This window comes from Octopus bimaculoides, chromosome 2 (genome assembly GCF_046866305.1).
Source record: "Octopus bimaculoides isolate indiv1 chromosome 2, ASM4686630v1, whole genome shotgun sequence".
In the NCBI taxonomy this organism is placed as follows: domain Eukaryota; kingdom Metazoa; phylum Mollusca; class Cephalopoda; order Octopoda; family Octopodidae; genus Octopus; species Octopus bimaculoides.
Window position 1 is genome coordinate 114012681 of NC_142929.1, and position 25192 is coordinate 114037872.

The 25192-nt window shown below is 34.2% G+C and overlaps 1 protein-coding gene and 1 long non-coding RNA gene across 7 annotated transcripts in view; one reads left to right on the plus strand and one right to left on the minus strand.

The window, feature by feature from the left end:
* LOC106867486 (innexin unc-9) overlaps positions 1-25192 on the minus strand; it is a 956248-nt gene that overhangs the window by 921632 nt on the left and 9424 nt on the right. The window lies entirely within an intron of this gene.
* The window catches only part of LOC106867487 (uncharacterized), a 50739-nt gene continuing 47452 nt past the window's right edge, over positions 21906-25192 (plus strand). The window contains exon 1 of one of the 3 annotated variants that reach the window (XR_016240720.1): positions 21906-23148. This is a non-coding gene — a long non-coding RNA (uncharacterized LOC106867487). The remainder of the gene's footprint in view (positions 23149-25192) is intronic. The other 2 variants (XR_016240722.1, XR_016240721.1) reach the window with 2 other exon arrangements.

The window sequence follows — 25192 nt, forward strand, 5'->3', positions numbered from 1 at the left end:
AGCTTGATAAACTCGATGGCTACTACACATTTCAGGTCACGACAGACAGAGTAGATACTCTTGAAGTCGAGAATTTGAACTTATGGAGAAAATATATACATATCGCATGAGGAAACACAACTAGATCTCGTTATACAAACAAACAGTTGCATAATCAAGTACCTGCACGACTGGAGAACTACGTTGCGTAGAAACAATTGTAGTAATTGAAAATATATGTCCAATCCTACTCTTTCTTGTTTGCTTCATATCTTTTCGATTATCTACTCACAGTCGACAGAAACACAAACGCTAACCTTGTAGTACTTATAATACAAAGATTGGATAGCACAGTGTGAAACCTGAAGGCGGACGAACATTATACTGTTCTCTACCACGTTCTTAACAGAATACATCATAACTATATGCATACATATATGCATGTACATATATGCATATATATATATATATATATATATATATATATATATATATATATATATATATATATATATATATATATATATATATATGTATATTTATAATATAATATGTGATAATTATACGGTTGCCATACTAAAACTCCGAGTTTCGAATGTCGGGGGCGGAAACCCGCACCGGCATCTCTTCAGTTAACGAGGCAAGTAAAATATGCTATGAAAATGACCGTTGAACAAAGGGAATTACTATGTAAATGGCCGTTATTAAAACAAAAGAGCTATTAGAATGACCGTTAAACAAGGAAAGAAACCGAAGGGGACGACGTAAAAAATAAAGGAGTAAGAACGCTCATAGGAATCGCGTGTGTGCGCATGTACATACATACACATGCGCGCACGCACGCACACCCACGTACATGTGCCTATATGCATATGTTGACTCAGACTCACATGAAAAACACATATGCGCACCCACATATACGTCAAATAGATGCATATATATATGCAACCATGCATGTACACGTATATAAATCCACACTTGACAGGCATCTTCAACTTCCTAGGGTTAAATAGCAGTAGTATGATTCCCTTATTGGGACTGTCACGTTAAGTTGACAGTATACAACTACTTTATCGTAACACCGCTGCTTAAGTCTCTCTGTGAGATTTAGAAATGTATCATTTCTAATTACATATATATATATATATATATATATATATATATATATATATATATATATATATATGTGTGTGTGTGTGTGTGTGTGTGTGTGTGTATGTATACATATGTGCTTGCATATGTATATGTATGTGTTTATGTGAATATATATATATATATGTATATATATATATACATACACGTGTTTGTGTGTGTTTGCATACGTATTTCTCTGTACTGTTAAATACACCATTTTTATTATAATATTAATTCATATTTAGTAGTTATTTAAATTCTAATAATGTTTCTACAATTATTAATTTTTCAAATTATATTACTCAAATCCCCTTTAATTTATCAGAAAATAATTTTATTTATTGTCGTTCTGTTATTATCGTCTTCTGTATTAAAAAAAAAAAAATTATAACACAGCGTTCGTATATTATAAAATCGAGAAGGTATATTAAAATCGTGATGCATTTAACAATTAACCATTTTCACCTGATGAGTTAGCTCAAATTCTGCATTATTTTCAGTGAACTTTTCGTATTTCGAATGAATGCAGGCATGTGAGTAGCTTATTTATTATTAAATACGATAAAATGATTTATTTATATGCTTTGGGACTACTGAAACAAATTTGTCATGATAGTTTGATGCTTATTGTTGAATAAAGTTCATCTTATTTCTCCATTATTTATATCTTTCTATATGTGTGTGTGTGTATGCGCGCGCGTGTGTATTTATACATATATATGTATAATGTTCTGTTATACGTAGGATCTACAAAAAAGCATTCCTTCATTATTTAACATGAAATACTAATAGTATAATGCTGCGGAATCAAACTAATTCGGCAGATTTATATACTCTGCTCTGTATCTTCAAGCAATTTTTCAGATTCGAATACACGTGACTAGTATTATTTGAAAAGCAAGACGCTGCAGTATGAGAAAACACGAGTAAGTAAGAATGGAAAATCGGGCTGACCAAAGCCTTGTGAGTGGAATTGGTAGACGGAAACTGAAAGAAGCCCGTCGTATATATATATGTATATATACATGTGTGTTTGTGTGTCTGTGTTGTTCCCCCCCCCCCACCGTCGCTTGACAACCGATGCGGGTGCGACACTCTGGCATTGAGGTCACCCAGGAGAACAAGTTGTTCGCTAACGGGGATGCTCTTGATAGTGGATGAAAAGTTCTCATAAAGCTCGTCCTATAAATTTACCGCCCGTTAAGTTTTCGTCTAGTTTCCCGTCTGCCCTACTTTCGTCTAACTTTTCCTTCTTGTTGTGTTCTTTCTGTTGAACCCTTGATACATTCATGTAGCACAATGCACACCCTCTTTGTTTGCTTTATTGTAAAAAATATTCCTTGAATAGTTATTGTACGACTCTTAACTCTCTCTCTCTCTCTCTCTCTCTCTCTCTCTCTCTCTCTCTCTCTCTCTCTCTCTTCTCTCTACTCTTACCCTACCTCTTTCCACCTCAACTCTTACTCTATCTCTTTTTCCACTTTCACTCTCTCCTTTCGCCCTTGTTTTCCACCCTTGTACTCTTCTCTTCTCTCTCTCTCTGTCTGTCTTCATCTCTTTCCCTCTTACCCTATCTGTTTCTACCTCTACTCTTACTCTCTTTGTTTCTCCACTCTTACCATCTCTTTTAACCCTAGCTTACTTCCTTTGTACCTTTCTCTTCTCTCTCCTTTTCCCAGTAGCTTAATAACACTACTGGAGCCTCCAAAATTGAGTGGTTTCAATGGCAATGGCACGAAACCACTATGATATTTTGGGTCACTGACTGACGAGGAAAACTCAGCTGCGATTATTCCGTGTATCGTGTCTTAGTCTAAATTTCCCGTTCGTTAAGTTTTCGTCAAGTTTCCCGTTAGCTCTGCTTTCGTCTAGCCTTTTCACCTTGTTCTGTTCTTTCTGTTCAACCCTTGATATATACGTGTGTGTGTGTGTGTATGTGTGTGTGTGTGTGTATCTGTGTGTGTGTGTGTGTTTGTGCGTGTATGTGTGTGTGGGTGCTTGTGTGCGTATATGTGTGCTGCTGTGCGTGTACGCCTTTGTATGTAGTAAATACATTTGCATTAATAGATATATTTACGTTTCTTCAAAATATACTTCATTTCATTGCATAAATGATATGGCTTCTACATTGGCCTCCCTCTCCAGAACAACATAACGGAGCTTTTTGTTCTGAGTATGTCAATTTGTAGGCGATACGGATATCTCATTTAGAAAGAAGTTATAACTACTTGTAAAAAATGCTAATAGTAATGACCCATATTCTACCCACCTCGTTTGTCTATCTGTGTATCCCTTTTGACGAAACGCATCAGCTTGTTCTTTTGTTTCGATCTGCAGAGAGAGCCTTAAATCTGAACTGCAGATCTGATTTACACAGTGAAGATAAGTGCATGCTTAATATAAGTAAAAACGTAAATTAATTTACAGTTTGTATATACATACCCACACACACATACACAGTCATATACACACGTAGTCACATACACACGCTTTGTTTAGCCACACGCATAAAACATATAAAATGTAAATATAAACAAATATATAATACAGATTGCAAATATTTAGGGTAGATAAACGATTTTTTAATATACATCGAATTCTTTCTTGGTACAAAGAATCATGTGATATAACTGACTGATGCAATGTAATAAATGTATTTCCTTGAACTGAAGTCTTAAATAGTTCTCTTTTAATTTTAAATATTACCTATTACCGAAATTCACATTAATATGCTGTTTCTTTTCACAATCAACACAACATATGAAAACAGTAAAAGGGATCAAAGTGTGTTCATAATACAGGCAGAATAAAGTCTCTTTCTCTCTCTCTCTCTACCATTAGGATAATAATTTCTTTCCTTCTGGACATGGAAGCCCTGTATAATCCAAAACTAAAACTCAAACGCGCAACAACTTCCTGAATTTCTAGAATGTCCTATTTCCCAGAGTCGTGACTACAATTCACTCTTAATCCTTCTTTTGTTGGCATAGACAAACCCCTCGATCCTATTCTTCCTTTTTTCCCCAACAACCAAACTACAAAAGTTCGAGATGAATCTCAACTTCTTGCTATTACCGGTTCCACAGTTCCACATGCAGCCCTTTATGAAACCAAACTTTTAAAATGTTAATCTAAGTTAATATTTACAATGATCAATGCTTTACTTTCAATGTTTATTCCAATCAATGTTACAAAACTGATGATCAGCGCACAAATAACTGTGGAACCTAAGATTCATCAATTCTGAGTAAGCAGTATATTGTGCTTCTAACAATGAACAATGTTATGTAAAACGGATGGTTCGTACTTTTGGTCTACTTTAATCTATATTGCTATTTACGTTGTAACAATTTCAAAACAGTATGTATGATTTATATGAAAAATATAGATTTGTTTTGTTCATTCTGATAGTTAGGTTTCTATGTCATCAATACAAAACAAATGATTCACCACGCTTATAACATTGGATATAAGAGAGATACGGGCAATTTACTGCTGGTTTAACACTTAAATTATGACTTTTGATTTTACACAGACACATGTCAACTTTTTCAAGCAATACATTCCATTTTAAAAATAACATTGTTTTAGAAATATATATATATATATTTCAGATTAAATCATAGAACATGAATTATTGGAACTACAATTGCTCGATGGAAATTTGATGCTATACAAGTAAATGGGGAATAGTATTTCATGTTCAGAAATAAACATCAAAACTAAATCTATAATTCACTCGATACTAGTTTAAAACATTGATCAGAAGTGAAGTAAGACTGTAGCAAATATTCGTAGAAATTACTACTATTAAATATAAAGTTATGGCTATGCAGAAATGTGTTCACAGAGAAACGGTACGAGAAAACAAGAGAGAAAATAAATAGGAAAGGAAAGCAAAGCGAGGTTGATAGAATATTATAATATAATAAAAAAAAAACCTGAGATGCAGAAAGTGAATTCAGTGAAAGTGAGAGATGGATATAAAAGAGGCATATTTTAAAAATAAAGAAATAGTTTAAACATCAATGTTGTTTAGAATGTGATATAAAAAGTGTAATATGTTCTCGATTTGGTTCTAATTAAACATGTAAGTTGACAGATATGTTCAATTTATGTGAGCAGGTTTACATCTTATGCTCTCTAGTTATCAAGGGAATATTTACATGGTATAAATCTCATTGCTTGGATCAGTGACATAGATAATGTTGCCCCGTGCGTGCTGTTGCTCATTTATCTGTAAACCAGCCTTTTCATTCTGAATACTGTAACAGGAATGTGATAGATTATCATGGCTCATATACAATGTGACGTGATAAATGTTATATTCTTCTCAAACATATTCTAACAAAGAATAACCTTCTATCTTTCTTTCTTTCTTTCTTTCTTTCTTTCTTTCTTTCTTTCTTTCTTTCTTTCTTTCTGTCTGTCTGTCTTCATTCTTTTCTTGTTCAAATACGTTTCAATTCAGAAGGAAGAATAGACATTTTCGATACGAGTGGAATCTTCATTTGGAGCAGATGGTGGTAGGTTATCAAAGTTATTGAATAAAGAACAAATTCAACTTCTCGAATTGGAATTGTTCAAATATATGTTATATTTGTTTTCAAAATATCTAAGTTTGTACAAAAAATAGATTGACATGAAACGAAGCAGAAAAAATATATTGGAAATTCCTAAAGATTCTATATGCACGTTTCATATACTATCGAGAGATAACAGATATCAAGTGTTACTCCTTTTTGCAAATATGTAAATATCTGGAATAAAGTAGATATAGCCATGTATCTGCTAATTTGGAAATTATTTATCATTTACATAAGAGAGAAGTGTTGTAAAGCAGGAATGAACTGCAATTAATGCGATGATATACCGACATGGTACACCCCCCCCACACACACACACAAACACACACATGTATACATTGGATGTTCAAACAATGTATGTTATGAAAAAGCGCATTTAGTTCATTATCTTGTTACATAACAACTTATAGAGGAATCAAAATTCAATTAATGGTATAAACAATCTTAATAACATCAGAAAGGCAACATTTTAGGCGAAGCTCGATTGTACAACATGATTATCCAAGTAAATATCTTGAGGACATATTAATTTGTTTTGTGTACAGACACACTTTAATTAAATTTCCTATCCTCTGTTGTTTTCTTTTTATCAGTGTTGTTTTATAATACATCATGATGGACATAAGGTTTTATTCTTAACAAAAATTCCTCAAAACTATCAGGTGCATGGGAATGGATAACAACGTCCAAATTAAGATTTGTTGTTTTCTTATTACAGTCGGTGTCATGGTGATTGAATGGATCACTGCTTAAAAGTAACATTGTTTATTAGAGCTATTGTATATTTTGTTGTTGATACATCAACATCAATTTCATTATGGCCAACTGTCCCGTTGTATCATCGTTTGAAGTAGTTTACTATATTTCTTAACTTCCCTTCGAGAATCATCGAGGGATCGTTTAATTGGCACTTTGACATCCCTAAACTCGCAGCCTAGTATCTCAAATATGCCAAGAGCACGTTAGCAATATCATCATTGAGACCACTAAAATAATAGCATGATCAAGTTTCTTCTACATAAGATCTCAAATGACGCTAAACAACTAAATAACTATCCTCCCTATCCAATTAGGATATAGCAACGTGGTCGTCGGCTTGCAAGAAATATCACCAAGACTTCACTCAAATTCTCATCTTGGACAATGCACCCTTAACAATACTACGTCTAGATAAAAGTTGGTAGTAATCATTGCTAGAACCACTTTTAACCTATGGCTGCTTAGCCATGACTTGCAACGAAACTGCAACAACAATTTTTGCTCACTGTAAACATTTTCTTTTACAACATATTAGACTAAATGCAAGCCTTACAAGTCAAATCTTTGAGATTTTTTAAGTATCCAAAGGGATCATATTTGTATGCACAAACAATGATCTCTGTCACTCGGAGTTCGATTGTTCAGTACCTCCTCCACCCAGGTACTTTTGATTCCCTAATCTTGACTTTTCTTATCACTCAATTATGTCCAACACTCAGTCCACACTAACCACTGCGTAATGGTGGCTGCCAACTAATAATTGTTATAATCATTGGTTCGTGAAGAGAATTCGTTGAGGAGAAATTGCAAACATCAGCATGCATCAGCACGGCAGGCAGACATCAACACGCATCAGTACGGCTGGCAGCATCAGCACGCACCATCACAGTTTCTTAGCAGAATCCTATAAATAAGATCCAAAATCTCTTGTTAGATTTAATAACCTTAGATAGCGTTGGCTGAGGAGACACACAACAAAGTCGACACAGCCGGTCCCAAATCTCCTACCTCAATGAATCGAGTGTGTTATGAAACGAAATACAATGATTAGCATATTCATGTTTGGATCTATAAGAAAGTATTAAGAATGAAGGTATATATCATCATTTGTTTCTTGCTATTCACTGTCCACATATTGATTTATTAAGGATATTAAAATCACTAGATTCGGCGGGGAACTGCGAGTCTACGGTCATTATTCCTTCCTCTAGACCTACTAATTATAAACAAATTATCCATGTCTTTTTAAACATTGTTTAGCTCACTTACAGTGTTTAGTTTAAAATATTGTATTTTCATCAAATTTAAACAAACTTGTGTAAACTAGCAGTTGGATGACTACTGAGAGCTAATAGCAGTTCATGATTACTATTTTTATAGGGTCATATATAAAACATTTAATTTATTAGTCATCTGACTCTCCCATTCAGTTTTATTCATTGATTTGACATTACCGCATTACATTATCAAACATTGATTCAAGAATGTTAAACGATTGTCTCTCGTGAGAACGTTCATGCAGCAGGCTTCGGGAACGCGAAGCTGCTTTCAGGAAAACGCCAGCCGGTTGAAAGGTCTTGTTCAACTGATATAAGAATTTGCTAGTTGACGAACAAGAATGCCTTCTAGCTGGCAATTCAATTTGGTATGTAGTTTATTGAACTTTAATGATCACCTGCTGTTTTAGTTACGTTTAGAAACGCTGTATGACGAACTGACGTCATTCCACTAGCGTAATTAGTAGAGCGTTAGAAGAGTTCATACAGCTAAAACAGTGTGAAATGTGTTACAGACGCATTCAGCAGAGATTTTTTTTATTATTTTGACGAAGTTAAGTATAATCCTGTTCAGAGAGCTGTTACTTCATTCGTTCCCTTGGCTGCAATTAGTAAAGACAATACTTTAAAAAAAAAATGAGATTTACTAATTCAATTTAATTTACATTTTATTCCTTTATCTGTATTTAGTTCGTTGAACTGCACGCAGAAATAATTCCTCACATGAATGACTTTATAATCAATGAACTGAATGTTAAGAACAAGCCATAAGATAATTTAGGAGGTGCGATCTAAATTTAACATTTCTTTGCGTGCAGCTTTCAGGCAATAGAAAAAAAATTATATTTTAGAAACACATTAACGTTTTAATAGGAAACTTCGTATTAACTGCTCGTAGCTGTGTCTACTCGAAGATAGAATTAATATTAATACCAAATTTACAAACAATTTTTAAAAAACTTCTAGTCTCACATGAAAGCGGAAATGAAACAGCAGAAGAGTCCACAGTTAATTCAGACCTTACCTCAACAAATAATACGAAGTATACAGGGAAATAATGCAGTTAGAGTCAATTATACATAGAAACAGTTTAGTGGCTGGACAGAAAACATGAAGTAACACCTTTACTTGGATAGAGTCTCGGAGCAGAACGATTGGTTTATGGTAATCTAGAGCTGCCAGCGTGTAAATGACAGAACGAGGAGATGAGGTGTACTGCTTTGATTGGTGTGTAATCGCTGAGCCCAAATATTTTCACGAGAATGTCAGTTTCCATTGCTTATAGTCTTTATTTCTGGAATTCAATTAACAAACCTGACTAATGCTTGAATTAGCTTCTTGAAAGTATTTGTAGTTACAAAACAATGAAGCAATAAAGGGGATGTTGTCTATGCGAGCATTTGAACTGTGATAAATGACAGCAAAATCGCTCTCAAATCACAGCTTAGAAATCGAATATTGTAGGCCTAGGTAGATTTTGATTGAAAAACAGAAGAGAAACCCCTGATGCGAACACCTAACCCTAACCCTAACCCTAGCCCTAACCCTAACCCTAACCCTAACCTTAACCCTAACCCTAATCTAACAAGGGAGAACTAGCTAGCTCAACTAGAACAACTTAACCACAAAGTGAGGACGAGGACAAATATGCAAGTCCTTATGAGTTTCGAAATAAGGTTATTGAGTTTTATAACAACGATCATATATTGGATTTACGTTCACAAATAAGCAACTGAGGGCTAATACTCCCAGCTGAATGCTGAATAATACCTTGTGGCATCATCGGAGTCTCGAATATGAAGCGCAATTTATTTGGGAAAAAATTATAGTTGTTCATATGTGCGAAAAGGCATTATCGTAAATTCATGATAATTTCATAACATGATCATTTATTCCTTTGTCATCTCTGTGTCTTATTACCGCTCTATACTCGTCTGACACTTCGTTATGAAGAATGCATGTACTGAGTTTTATACCAGGTTATTAGTCTCGCAATGCCTAAGCTTAATAGATTTACATTCTTTTACTTGTTTATTCTTTTACTTGTTTCAGTCATTTGACTGCGGCCATTCTGCAGCAACACCTTTGGTTGAACAAATCTATCCCAAAGCTTATTCTTTGTAAGCCAAGTTCGTATTCTATCGGAATCTTTTACCGAACTGCTAAGTTACGTGGACGTAAACACACCAACATCGGTTGACAAACGATAGTGGGGGGACAAACACAGACATAATATAATACATACATACAGATGTATATATATATATATATATATATATATATATATATATATATACATACATTTACGACGGGCTTCTTTCAGTTTCCGTCTACCAAATCCACTCAAAAGGTAGCCCTGAGGCTATAGTAGAAAACATTTGCCTAAGGTGCCACACAGTGAGACTGAACCTGGAACTATGAGGTTGAGATGCAAGCTTCTTACCATACAGCTTACGTAATTAAATGCAGATACTAATTCAAGACAAGGTTACTTATTTGATGATTATAGGAAACGTCATGATAATGATGATGATGATGATGATGATGATGATGATGATGATGATGATGATGATGAAGACGACGACGATAATGATCACGGTATTGTTGTTGTTGGTGGTGGTAATGATGACGGATATCAAATTCATATTCGTGTGTGTGCCTGTAGGTGTGTGCGTTTCTATTTGTTCCAACTCTTCGAAGTATTAGTAAGAATCATAACTTGAAGCAGAATTACTTATATGATACCTAATATTGTCACACATAGCTCTCATACAACTGTATACTATCTTACATCTTGTGAGAAAATTGCCAAAGTATCAATTTATTTATCAACGCAGGAATTATTTCTAGCTTATAAGTGGTTCCGTCAGTTGGTCTAGTATGTTTTTTTGTTCGTCTTTTTTTTTTTTACATTTCAGTTATAAATCCACTTCTTCAGTATAAAAGACGTATGATATGTTATTAATATAAAACCTTTTACAGAGAATTCCGTCATTCCGATCTCAACAGAAATTCTGACCTCATAAGAAATATTGTTATTTTCATCGGTATTTCATTCCTAGCATCGGATGAAATTTGATCAACTGTTAATAGTTGTTAACTACGTCCGAAGGTATTGTTACGAAATATATCCATACAGGTATTTTAACATTCGTGACCAGAGTATAGAACCAAATATAGTTTTCCAATTTAGCCAGATTTTATCACTTATGGTGACGTGGCTTTGCAAATGAAAATAACATTGACGCAGCAGAAAGCCGCTTTCTAGCAAGTTCTTGTTAGCGTTTTTAACTTTCTGATTCTTCAGTACATATGTTAAAGGCCTGCACTTATCAAAAGTTGTATATGAGATTGCGAAATGTTTATTTTTTGCCAGTCTTTATGTACAACGGTGTTCATTTACGTAGGTTCTATTGTTATATATATATATATATATATACGTAAATGAGATTATTTCTATAGAACGGACACGTTTGTAACAGTTCACTGTGGTCAACAAATATTTATATAGAGAGTATAAGCACATGCTTCGGATCTTTATATTTCTGTATATCTCTGCATAGTTTAGATATATCTTAGCGTATTTATGTGTATGTATATATGTATGTAAGTATGTATGTATGTCATTAGCTCCTTAAATTCTATGCCCCCAATAGATGAGGTAATGAAAGCAATAAGTAAATTGAATCTTGGTAAGGCACCTGCTAAGAATGGTGTTTGTGCATAATTTTCATATTTTTCATATATATATAAACACACACACACTCACACAAGTTTAAAGGTTTCAACAGACACCCTGTTTGTTTACTGTATATATATGCTTATATACATTAATCTATATATGCAGGTATGTGTGTGTATATATATATATATTTATATTGATGTATATGTTTATAAACATATACGCATATATGTATATATGTATATATATATTTATATATATATATATGTATATATATATGGGAGAATGTACGAAAAAAAAAACAACAGACGAGGACAGGTGGTGTAAACAACAAAAGGATGTATTAGTTTGACGCTCGGGTATACAGAAAGTCTTTAATGTTTCGAGCTACGCTCTTCAACAGAAAGAATACGGAGAAAACAAGGAGAAAAACACGGAGAAAAAAATTGAATGATGTTTGGTCAGCGATTAATCATGGCGTCTGTGTATATACATACATATATACACGCATATAGATATATACATATACATACATATATACACGCATATAGATATATACATATACATACATATATACACGCATATATATACACATATAGGTATGTGTGAAAGAGTTTATATTTGACTATTTATATTAATGTTGCTCAATGCAGGGTCAGTTTTACTGGAATCTGCTTTCGTGGTGAATCACTGGTCGTAACAGATATTACACATTGGAAAGCTCCGCACCCTAATGGAGGTCAAAAACTACTCAGCTACATTGAAGTTTCCAGTTTAAACGCACATCATGAAATTAAGGACCTACTAAAGCAAATGTGAGGTAGAAATTCCTGGCCTGGTGTGGTGAAATGCATCCCTATTGCGCCCGCTTGAATCGGAGAATGCCTATGTCTGCACCATGAACTAAATTATTATATAATTGGTTTTGACTGTAATATATAGTTTTGCCCATACATTTCAAGATCAATGTTTCTATTACATTTATCAGAATCTCATTAGGCGGTAGGATGTGTTATGTTAATTTTGAAATGTACACATCTTTAATCTGTTTTATTATGAAATCAAATATATTTGCGTCATGAAACTACGTTGTCAAAGACGGAGTAGGAATCCTGTTTTTCTTAAGCCACAACTCGCATCACTTGTTATTTATTAACTTGAAAGAACTATTTAGGCTGAAAGCAACAATTCGAAGATAAACATTTATACTTTACAATAGGTTCAGTTAAAAAGAAGGGCGGCCAAGGGATATTTATCACCTTCTCATCTCATCTTTATTGATCTCAGCTTTCTAAAGGTTATTCACCAGTTTCTGTTCATGTCTTAGTGTATCTGTGTATACAAGTACACACACACACACACACACACACACACACGCACACACATATATATATATACATATAGTAATGTATATAAGCCAACATAACGTGGATGTCCTATAAAGGACGATGTTACTGTTGTTTTATCACCAGGAAAACATCTTTTCCAGTTGGCAATCGACACAGTTTGTGTCCGTATATAACATTTGCAAGGGAGGTCATCACTTCCGTCTCTAGCCTTATGTGATACTCACAGACCTAGGTGTCTAGATGTTATCCGTCCTCAGTGTGAGACTACCACCAATTAGTGACGAAAGCTATCTCCACTCGCAAATACTATATATTTTTTAAGCGACACACAATTACTGATCTCGTATCGAGAAAAACAACATGTTTTAAATCTTTGAGCGAGAGAATACAGTTACAGTACCGAATAGTAATGTTTAGAAAAATTCGGTACTTTTACTGTATTTCTCTCGCTCAGAGATTGAAAACATGTTTTTTTCTCTCTCTCTCCTTATATATATATAGAGAGAGGAAAGCGTGGTAGTGAGAAGGTGGCAGCGGACATGTGTGCGTGATGTGAAAGTGAACACAATAAGAATGAAAAAGGTGCTGCTGAAGGTAAATATACATGGCTATTGACTGTGAGATGCTATTGGTGGAGAAATGACAGAGGAAATGAGAAAGAATGCAGAGCATCTTGAGAGTCGAAAGAGGGTAACAAGGTAATAGCTAAGGTTAAAATCCAGATATGATTTACGTAGGGGAGAAATCGACAGAAAAAGTGGAGTCAGAACGGGTGGCGTGGTATTTTGCGTGAAGAAAAGAAGAGGAACAGGAAAAAGGAGAACTCTTTAGCAAGAGAGCGAAGCGTGTGTGTATGTATATGTGTGTGTTTGTGTTAGCTAAAGAGTTAGTTGAATACAATAATCAAACAAACCATGAAGGCGTTAAATACAATTGACAAGCGAGGTGGATGTCGTAGAGTGGGAGTTGATTGTATGAGTACATAAGGAAACGCCTGAGTGCTAGTGTATGTACGCTAATGGGCGAGTGTATTTTTAGTGCAGATGTGTGTTTATATGCATGTTTGGGAACAGCGTATTAGTGGCTATGTATCTGTGAGAGAGACAAGAAAATGTTGATAGGTTTGTACATTTGTAAGCGTAGGGTACACGTGGGCGGAGAGTAGATATCTGTGAATATGCATGTGATGGCAAGATGCTGTTTGTGGGTATGAGTGTATGTTTGTCTGTAGACGTGGTGTTGTACGTGGAGGTGTCGGTGAGACAAGGTGTTGAGAGTGATGAATTTTATGTATGCCTGTGTATAAGTGACAGTTGCAAAGGTGTCTAAGTTGGCGTGGAGTGCATGTGGAAATTGTATGAGTGTTGTAAATATGTGGTTGGGTGTGAAGGTGGGATATGGATAGTAGAGAAGGATGTGGGTATAAGTGGATGCGTGAGAACTTCGTAGACAAGTGAGGGGAGATAAAGGATAGGGTGTATAATGAAGGGGCTGGTGATGAGAAAAGGTAGTTCGAAGAAATGAGGGGGAGAATTGAAACCCACGAAGCATACACGTTTAAAGTGGAAAATGAGCCAACGTTCCCTCTGGAGGCGACTGGTAGAAGTTCCAGTGGTGGTAGCCCTGACGGAGAACGTGAGATGGTGGATGGAACAGTTAGCTGAGCACAAATGTCGAGAGACATGTGACTTGTTGCAAAGTCAGATGACTGTGAGGTGCCCCATAAATCTGTCAGCCGGAAGACGGGCGGTTTGCGCGATTGCAGATACATTAAGGGCATATGTATATATATATATATATATATATATATATATATATATATATATATATATATATATATATATATACATATATATATATATATATATATATATTGGGTTATTAAAAGTGAAGCGAAAGACGTTCTTAGTATGGAAGGTGCAAAGGTTGACTCTGGAAAGGATGATGGTGACGGAAAAGAAAAAGCAGGCACCACTCTGGGACAGGAAGCAAGGAAGAGGGAAGAGATCTGGAAAGGAGCGGGGTGGTTAAGGTGCTATGAATGAAAAGGCTGTGAAGGATGCCGATATGCTTGAAGTAAAGAATGGCTGAAAAAGGAAAGAAAGAGGAAGTGAAAAGATTAGATTGGAGGCACTGGGAGAGGCGGAGAATAAAGCGTTAAAATGAGAGAGTTGTAGGGTGATTTGCAAGAAGAAAGAGTAGTATTCTGGATATGAAGTTTTAGGGCTGTGGTGTGATCAATGGCCCGGATGCAAGTGAGAGCGGAATGGATAAAGGGGAGGAGCACGTACTTCGAATGAAGCAACGATCATGGTTACTATTGCAGAGGCACCAGAGGCGAAGGAACTGGTAGTAGGGGATGGAGTTCTTGATGTGGGTGGAGTGTTAGGAGAAATCAAGGTACGAGTGGGAGCTAGTGTCTTTTAATAAGACGGTGATGTGGAAATGAAAGATTTTATCGGTCATGAAGAACATAAACTGAAATATATTTGTTACTCAGTGTAACCGGCATATAAGCATTCATATTTGCGACCTATCCTCGTTCCCACAAAAAAACACATATATTTATACACATGTATCTATATATGTGTGTGTGTGTCGGTGTGTATGTGAGCATGCATACCGTTCGATGAGGGGCTGGAAAATAGTAAGGAGTCAAAATTAAACTAGATACAAAAGAAGGAACAAACATATCGCAGGATATATTCCAACAAGAACTCATTAAAATATTCGTGAAATGTTTCCTGCAGTCCAGTTTAAGTGTGTCTCACTACCGTTTATTATTAATTGTGACTCACTATCGTTAATTATCAACGAAAAAGGAATTTGGTAGACTACTTTATTTCAGGTGAAGTGTTTTTTTTTTTGCTCTTTTTTCTTTTTTTTTTACCAGTGTTACGTATGCAGATCGAAATGACAGGTCGTAAAAGAAGATAGCTGTCTTTTGAAGATTGCAGTATAAAATTCTGTTGCTTACTTGACATTGTACGTACCATGTCAAGCACCTTACTATTTCATCTACTGTTAGAATGGTAGATGAAAAATTTTCAGCAAGATCTAATGGCGGCAAATGACAACAGCACTTCTTAGATGGCACACGATGGCGTTTAGATATGCAATATAGTGAGCTGAAAACCGTCTACAGAGATTATTGTGCAGTGCGTTCTCAAAAATAACCGCTTGTTGTATTTAAAATCTAAAATCATCAAACAAATAAATCTAATAAGATGGGAAACAGAAAGTTTTACAAAATGCACATGATTGGAACGGATCTTGTCATTAAAACCAAATGTTGAATCAATTAACATGCTCTGGTTTTATTAGAGCTCATCGATAATGCTCTGTTCAGTTGCCAGTCTTATGACTAATGTGAATGTAGAGAAATAAAAGGAATTGTAAACATCAACAATGAGGGTGAGTTAAATTAACTTAAGATAAAGTTCTAACGGAAGTGCCTCAAAATATGATATATAGCGACTAATTAACTAATATTTTTCAAGCATTTAGACGATAAAAAAAAACTCATTCTAGGTGTGGATTAGAATGTAAGAGCAACAAACAACGGAAGTAATTACAAGAAGATGGGCCAGTGGAAAATTCTGGAAAATGCAGATGAGAGTTAATCTAGCCTTGAAAGCAAACGGTTGAAAATAACGAACGTGTTTCAATCTCATTTAACTCTTCAGTGAATCACGTACATACCCTTATTGTTTTCATAAGGTTTTTTTCACTCAGCCATATTGTTTCTCATAATCTGCGTTACTATATGTGTGCGAATGTATGTGTGTGTATATATATATATATATATATATATATATATATATATATATATATATATATATATATATTGTGATAGATAGATAGATAGATAGATAGATAGATAGGTAGATAGATAGATAGATAGATAGATAGATAGATAGATAGATAGATAGATAGATAGATAGATAGATAGATGTACACTATCACTTTTAAGAAGCTGACCAAAAGTCTTCGCTGAGGAGGTATAATAGGATCAAAATAGAATAATTTCAAGCATTTGTACTCTTTTTAAGGAATGGCTTTTGACTTCAATGCAAATTTTCACTACCAATTGAATTACTTTCTCTTCCCCAAATTTTCGGTTAGCTCCTTCGTTTTGCAGTTATTTTCTCTGCTTGTGTATGTGCGTGTTTTTTTTTTCTTTATCGTATAACTTCCATAGGGGAATTTTTTTCCTTTACTTGCATTGAGACTCTCAGCTACTCGAATCTTTTCGCTTCATTATAATGCCTATGAGTGTGTCTGACTAGAGTATATAAAGAATGCTGACTACTTCCATGAGGTACTTTCTCTAAACCATATTCTTGACAGCTCTAAATTGAACCTTCACTACGATTTTTCCAGATGCATGTGTATCGAATCCTCTACTATTGACCAAGCTATCGTAGAAAAACACAACCTAACCCAAATATCTATATTGACTTATATTGACTTACATGTTAGTATCATATTCAATAAATGTAATACTAACATCCCGTCTGCGTAAAAGATAAAAGTAACACTTCCATACATCCATCAATAAACATTGCAAATATTCTAATTGTGCCTCTAACAATTCATACTCTAATAATATTTGGATACCCAACAGGATATAAACAGATGTACTTCATACAATCTTAGGTTTAAGAGAATTTAATACTCTGAAGAGCAGTATACTATGTAACTGAAGTAATGAGTTGTTATGAGCCTTATATTCAACTGGATTACTTATTCGAATTCTTACAATTCTTACGCCTAAAATTTATCAAAAGAAAAATTTTAAAGAAATTGCAAGGTAATCAAGTGATACAGAAAGGCCGGTTATTTAGAATTTCGTTTTGTAATCACGAGATTCCTGTTGGGTCGACTGAAACCGTGTCAGTGAAACAGATGATAGGAAACTGAGGAAGCATGGCGAATGGATTGCATCTGTAATTCAAAGGTAGAATCCTGTGACATAGTATCACGCTAAATCTACGTACGTGCTTGATCATGGTATACTCGACCACACTACGCGTTCTATTATATAAGAATATATTAAAAGATATTAGTTCTCAGATTTAACATATTATGTCATGCGCGTTCAAAGTTTCAGGACCGAATACCTTCACACGGATATTGATACACAAAAAGGTCTCTTATTTATCACTGCGATGTCTTATATACACACGAGAGTAATGGATATCAGAATTATCTCGACTGAATAACAATTCAAATTATCGAAGTCTTGCCAAACGAACTCGATAAGTTTCTGTCACTTCACCACTGAAAATGCTACAAATATCAGTTTAGATATAATATATGCTACTTAAAAATCATATATGCAGTGTTATCGTTGACTAAGTCCAGATTATTCCACCGAGGTTGACTTTACCTTTCATCCATTGGGGCCAATAAAATAAGTACTAATCAAGTTCCGGGGTCGATGTAATCGATTACTGCATTCTCTTCAAAAACTGCTGGTCCTGTGCCGAAATTTGAAACTATTAGTTAAGTTGAGATTAATTCTGGTTCAATAGGTCTCCGATTAAGGAAGGCATTTCAGACATGATCAACCACAAACCTATTGCACCGGATGCATGTGTATACACGCAAACTTAATTTTAAGAAAAATTGATATCCAAAATACTAAGTAATTATTCACAGAATATTTGAAATATTCATTTAATCAATAAACGGATTGGGCTTTTTATTTTACAACTATGTCTACCATCGTTCGATGCCTCTTTATTGTTTCAAGGGGGTTGAATTGGATTTAAGCGATTTTTACAGGTGGTTCTATCAGGTCGAGAGGCCGTGCAATACCTAGCAAATTGGTTTTCATTATTTTGTTACTCTTGTGGTATTTGTGGTATTGAACTATATAGATTTAAAATTATAATATGTACAAAAAACGGGAGCAATGAATATTTCATGTCCTTCTTTTGTAGGGTTACCAAGCATTATATATATATATATATATATATATATATATATATATATATATATATATATATATATATATATATATCAACCAGTTATCTGAAACTAGTAATTCGTCATATTTCGGTGAGCAACAGTGCCAAATGTGTAATAAGTCCCACATGTTCCTTTAAATTACATATTTCGTGGTAGGATGCATCTTTTCTTAACCGTATACAAAGGAGTTATTTTAAGATTGAAATAGACCAACTTACAGACAGAATACTTAGTTATTGACTTTCTAGATTTTGAAAGCTATTTCAGGTGTTATTTGCAAGAATAAACTTTTGGTTCTCTAAAACGGAGAGAACGGTGTGACTCTTTCAAGGAGAAGATAAATTAAGACGTCACCCAATGAGTGTGGTAGATTATAACAGAGGTATTTATTTTTTCAAAAGGAAATTAATTAATCTATAAATGTAGCATATCCACTGATATGTACAATGATTTAAAAAGCAATTTAAGGTGAAATCTTATTTTATTAATAGCTGCATGTCAAAAGTTAGTAATAACTTGCTGTCGACTAGGATTCAATGAAATTAATTAGAGGAGATAGAAAACTGAATTACTGTCCAATTACTTGGATATATTGATCAGAAGTTTCATTGATTTTACTTGAGATAACGTTGGAAAGCAACTAATAGAACCATATGGGAAAGTAGGGGATGATGGAAATCCTACAGCTTCAAAGTATGTAGTACTAATGAACATCATGCAATTTTATTGAGAGGAAAGTGCTTGTATGTTATATAACTTGCGATTCTAACGGAACTATGATGAAAACCTACAGGCTGACAAACACTTCAGGGTATATGTTGTTACATTGTGGTTTCTCAGAAGAATATCAGACTTTTCTGCTAGTCATTGCACATAAATACTATGTCTTATCATGTATAACGGGAGCATCAAAGGTTAATCATTAACCCGAGGGAACACTTATCACTAATTGAGTAAATTAGAAACGCCGAGGGTGAATTTTTCACCTAAAGATTTTAAGGAGCAAGCACAATTTAAAAAATGCAGTCGCTGAATATATTCAAACTTTATCATTCTTTCTGTTATGATCAACATCAACGTGAAACATTTGATGCTTCAAAAAGTATCCGACTTCATACTTTCATGCCAGAGAACTAATGTCGTGCAGGCACGTCCTTTGGTTTGGGGATGACGCCACCCTTCTCCCCCATGCTCACAAATTACCGCGCCGGTATAAGGCTTCATTCCCTAGTATGCCGGTATGCCGCTTCAGTTCAGTTACACCTAGAGGGCGAATGTGTAGTGCGCGTTCATTAGACTTTCGCTTTCACTGAATACATCCTGCAGAGGCATTGCATCAAGTTTTGTTGAAAGGCTAGTGATACTCAAGCTCAAACCATCCAGAAATTTCAGCAGCCCTTTGGCAATGAGGCCATGGGTAAAGCTCAGATCAAGGAGTGTTACAACCGCTTTAAACATGGTTGCATTTCGGTGGACAGTGAGACATGCTCAGGCAGGACATCCATAAACTGAAGCGAAGAAGCTGATTGAGATGGTTCGACAAACAGTCATAGGAGACCGTCGTGTAACAATCCAGGAAATTGCTCACAAAGTGGGAATAAGCACAGGATTAGTGCGTTCTATTTTAATATAGGATTGTGCACTCGGAGAGTGTCGGCGAAATTCGACCCCAAGTTGCTGGCGGAGCGGCAGAAGTAATTCCTCATAGAAATCGCTCAGCACATGCTGGACTGTGCAAACCATGACCCAGGCTTCACGAAGACCACCATCACATGTGATAAGACAAGGGTCTATGGTCTCTGCTCGATGCATTCTTTCATCTTGCTGGAAAAGGAAAATCGTTCGAGCACGCACCACGCGTCTATACTTGAGGGGTAACAGCAAGTAACTGGCCCTGCCTACCTGTGCGAAAGTTTTAATGTGCACGCAGGAAGGGTGAAGCCACTTCCGACTGAAGAGTTTGCCCATATGGCTTAGTTTTGGCGGAAAAAAATGAAACTAAATACTTTTTGAACGCAACTTGTAGAGGAGACGACAGTTGTCTACCATATTTCCCAAATGAAAACCAGATGAAACTGCACAGTGTAGAAGTAATTGTTTTGCAGTTCTTAAGAGGTTATATACTCGACTGATGTACTTTTAGACGAGAATGCATGCACATACTCACACATTCTTACAAATACACTTACACACATATGTGCATTTATATGAGCATATGCATGTAATTTACAGCTGACTTATATCGTTTTATATTATATATACAGTATATAATGTATCAAACTACTGTTTAATTTAATATTCGTACGGGACATCTTGAAACACCTCACAATTCTCTAAAATAGTATGATTCATACCTCAATAGAGATGCATGGTATAGTTGTTTCTGAATATGTACTATGCTTTTAAATAAATTTTATCGCTTCTGTATACATCAAATTTAATAATTCAAATTATGAAATCTACCGCCAATAATGACACACCATAGGCGTAAAAGATAAATGAGTTTTCATATAAGTTAAGGAATGCCATATAGACCATATAATGCTCTAAGCCTCATTAATATCGTATTGGTGACCTGTGCTGTCCCAGAAAGCAGGGACTTCGAATCAAGAACTCTAAGCCTAGAGCGTATATCAGCTTCTCATGAAGGCTTAGAATGTCTCATGGAGTGAGCATAAGACCATTAAAGATAGTTATGGACACCTTTCCTCCATCTCTAAAACTGTTGATTGAGATTCCTAATGGAACGTGGGGAAACACCTTTTAGTTGTGTCCATATTAATATCAGCTAAAATATTTGGAAATGCCGCACCCATCTGTTTGTTGAATCAATAACACCTATTTTACTTTTAAAATAATAGGAACCAAATTATCCTTTTACCGTAGTCTGTCAAAATAACAAAAACAATTCTAACAGTTGTCTGGATCTCAAATATATGAGTGTGCAAACACGAATCTAAAAGTCTAACTTGACCAGCCTCTTACTTTACAATGCACTCCATATAAAAAGACTTTTCTAGTTAGACTTTATTCATGTCCTTTATATAATCTAAGATGATGCCTGTACCATGGAGACAATTTATTTACTCATTAACAAATTTGTGAAGTAACTATGCACAAAAAATACAAAATTTCTCAGTAAAATAAAGACAATGCAGTTGCAACAAAAGATCGCAATTTCAATCACCCAATCACACTTTCTAACTACAGATATTTGCGAATATGTCCTTCGGAAATGAAGCCAGTATCGTTGTTACAATATGTCCTTTACATGAGATCATGTTCTATACATGATTTTTGAGGCACTGTAGGATGTCTCAAATAGTAGTACCGATCAAACAATATTTTTATGCAGCTTCTTAGACATGGTCTAATATTGCCAGCTAAATGATCCCTAGTATTTATCGTTGAGTATGAAATTATAAGTATATTAGATGATGCCTTACATAATGGAATATGGTGTCATGATGGCATAATGTGATGACGTGTTATTGCAATGTCCGTTAAATGAGTTATACATTGATGTCATGCATGGTGTCACTAAGAGTGATGTGTTATCATCAGGTTTCTTATATTTTCATATAATATATAACTGATATAATGATGTGTATTGTCATTTAATACCATGGACGGCATCGTGAGGTCGCTGAAGAGAAGAAACGCAATAAAATTTAATGTATTGCACAATCCAATAGAAACAGTGTAAAGGATTGAATGATAGACGAAGATAATAAACTAGATTGAAGAATATAAAAATATGACACTCATCACTATATTATGCTTACATGTACTCTTATCTAAAGAATTTGAGGTTGCTTAAGTAAAAAGGTCTAAAATATTTGTGGGAACATTGATTGACTGTGATAACAACAGAGATTATAAATGAAGTAGATTTGCAAAGAAAGTATAATTATGTAGATGTCATAAAAATGATGCAAGAGATTACATGACTACACTAAATGTAAAAAGTTAGAGAAATATTATAACCAAATTATATCAGAGAAGTGAATGCATCACATCAAATCAAAACAAACAGGTAAAGACTGCCAAAAAGAAAACGAATATGAAAGTAGAAGGTAGGAATTAGTGCAAAACTTTTAGAGAAAAATCTAGCAGAATAATTTGCTGAAAGATTCCCTTGGCAACAACGATGCTACTCTACTACAACTATGTAGGATACTCTTAAAAAGAGTGATGGAGAGAGGAAAGTGACTGAATAGAGTTATTAAGAAGGCAAAAGATCAGTTGCTTGGTGAGGTGTGCTTCACAATTCAAGCCAATAGAAATACCAGCTGGTATGAATACAAAACTACATCTAAACATGGACGAAGAAGCAAGAAAGCGGTTAACTCGTGAAGCAAAGAAACAGCACGAACAAGGTGAAGCAAAGAAACGAAACGAACAAGGTATTCAAGAAAGAACAAAACTTTAGCAGAACTTTTTTCTGCGTTTCTTATGTTCTTATATCTATTAATGTTACTGGCATTACTATTCTGACTGATTATTTTTCTTAAGCAATATTGCTATTGTAACGTTTTCTTTTCTAGTAATCATATATCATTTAATTTTCCAGTTTGCTGTTATTTTCTAAGCAATATATTTTGTTTGTATAGAAAAATACATACGTGCATATATGGACAATAACATACTTCTATACACACGTACACACAGATATATATGTATATAGATGCACATATATACACATATATGCATACACATGTATATATATATAAATACACAACGTATATATTGACATATAGATATGTGATAACAAATACATATGCAAGTTTTATATATACACATACATACATACACATATATAAATGTATGTATGTATACATACACACACACGCACACACACACACACATACACACACACACACACATATATATATGTATGTATATACATGTATATATTTTTACATTTATGCACATAAGCACGTTTATACATATATATTATGTGCATATGTGCATATATGCATATATATATATGCACATATACAAGCATGTGTGTACGTATGCAGGACTCATACATATAAATTTCTTACACGATAGGAACCACTAACAAAACAATAAATAATTGATCTATTGCAAAGTAACTGGTAATATATATTCTTTTCCTTAAGATATGTTCTTTTTTAGTGCCAAGTCTACCTGGAATGAGCAGAATTGTAATTAAATTTATCCCAAACTGTCTTTTTAAGTATATCTAAGATATCATTAAATAATGTACCCTTTGCTTAATTCACAATACATTATTGTTTGTTAAGGGAAGTCGGCTACGACGTCTACCATTTCTGTTGGTAGCCAAGGACATAGATGTTCCGTCTTTGGCTGAATGTTTTGCTGTATGTAGCGCGTGCTTAGTACGTAGCGCGTGCTTAGTACGTAGCGCGTGCTGAGTTTAGTTATTCAGATTCCTTCAACTGATAACATCTCTAACATTTCCCCAAAACATTAACAAATGGACAACATTGATTTTAATAGATTTTGATGATACGTGTTTGTGTGCGTGCGCGCGCGCGTGTTTGTGCGTGTGTATGTGTGTGTTTATATATATATATTTGTATATATATATGCATGTAAGTTTTTTACGCGTATATATCAATATATATATATATACATATATATAAATATGCATATCCATATGTATGTGTATATATATATATATATATATATATATATATATATATATATATATATATATGTATGTGTGTATAAATATATATATATATGTATATATATATATATATATATATATATATATATATATATATATATATATATATATATATATATATATATATATATATATATATATATAAATATGTATATATATAGTTATATATATATATATATATATATATATATATATATATATATATATATATATATAGGGAGAGGGTGTGAGGGGAAGAGAATCAGAGTGGCAAAGACAGAGAAATGTTAAATAGACTGATAGATAGAGATAGATAGATAGATAAATAGATAGATAGATAGAGAGAAAGAGAGAGAGAGAGAGAGAGAGAGAGAGAGAGAGAGAGAGAGAGAGATACAGAGACAGAGAGAGAAAGTGAAATAGCTTGATATACGTATGATATACATAGTAATGTATTATATCATATTATATTTATACATACAGATACATGCGTTTACACACAGAAACACAGAAGCGAGCATTTAGCTACTGCTATGTATGTCCATATACATATTATCAATGTTAGGATCAACAATGTATTCTTATAAAACACATAGAGACATACTTATATACACATTATAACCAAACTCATATACAACTATTGACGCATTTTCACAGGTATATGTGTGCATGCGCGTGAGTATGTTTATGTATTTATATTGATCGTCTGACAGTGAAAACTATAGAAATTTATACGCATGTAGATGTATTAGTAGAGTACAAATCAATAGATATATGGATAGCTATAGTAA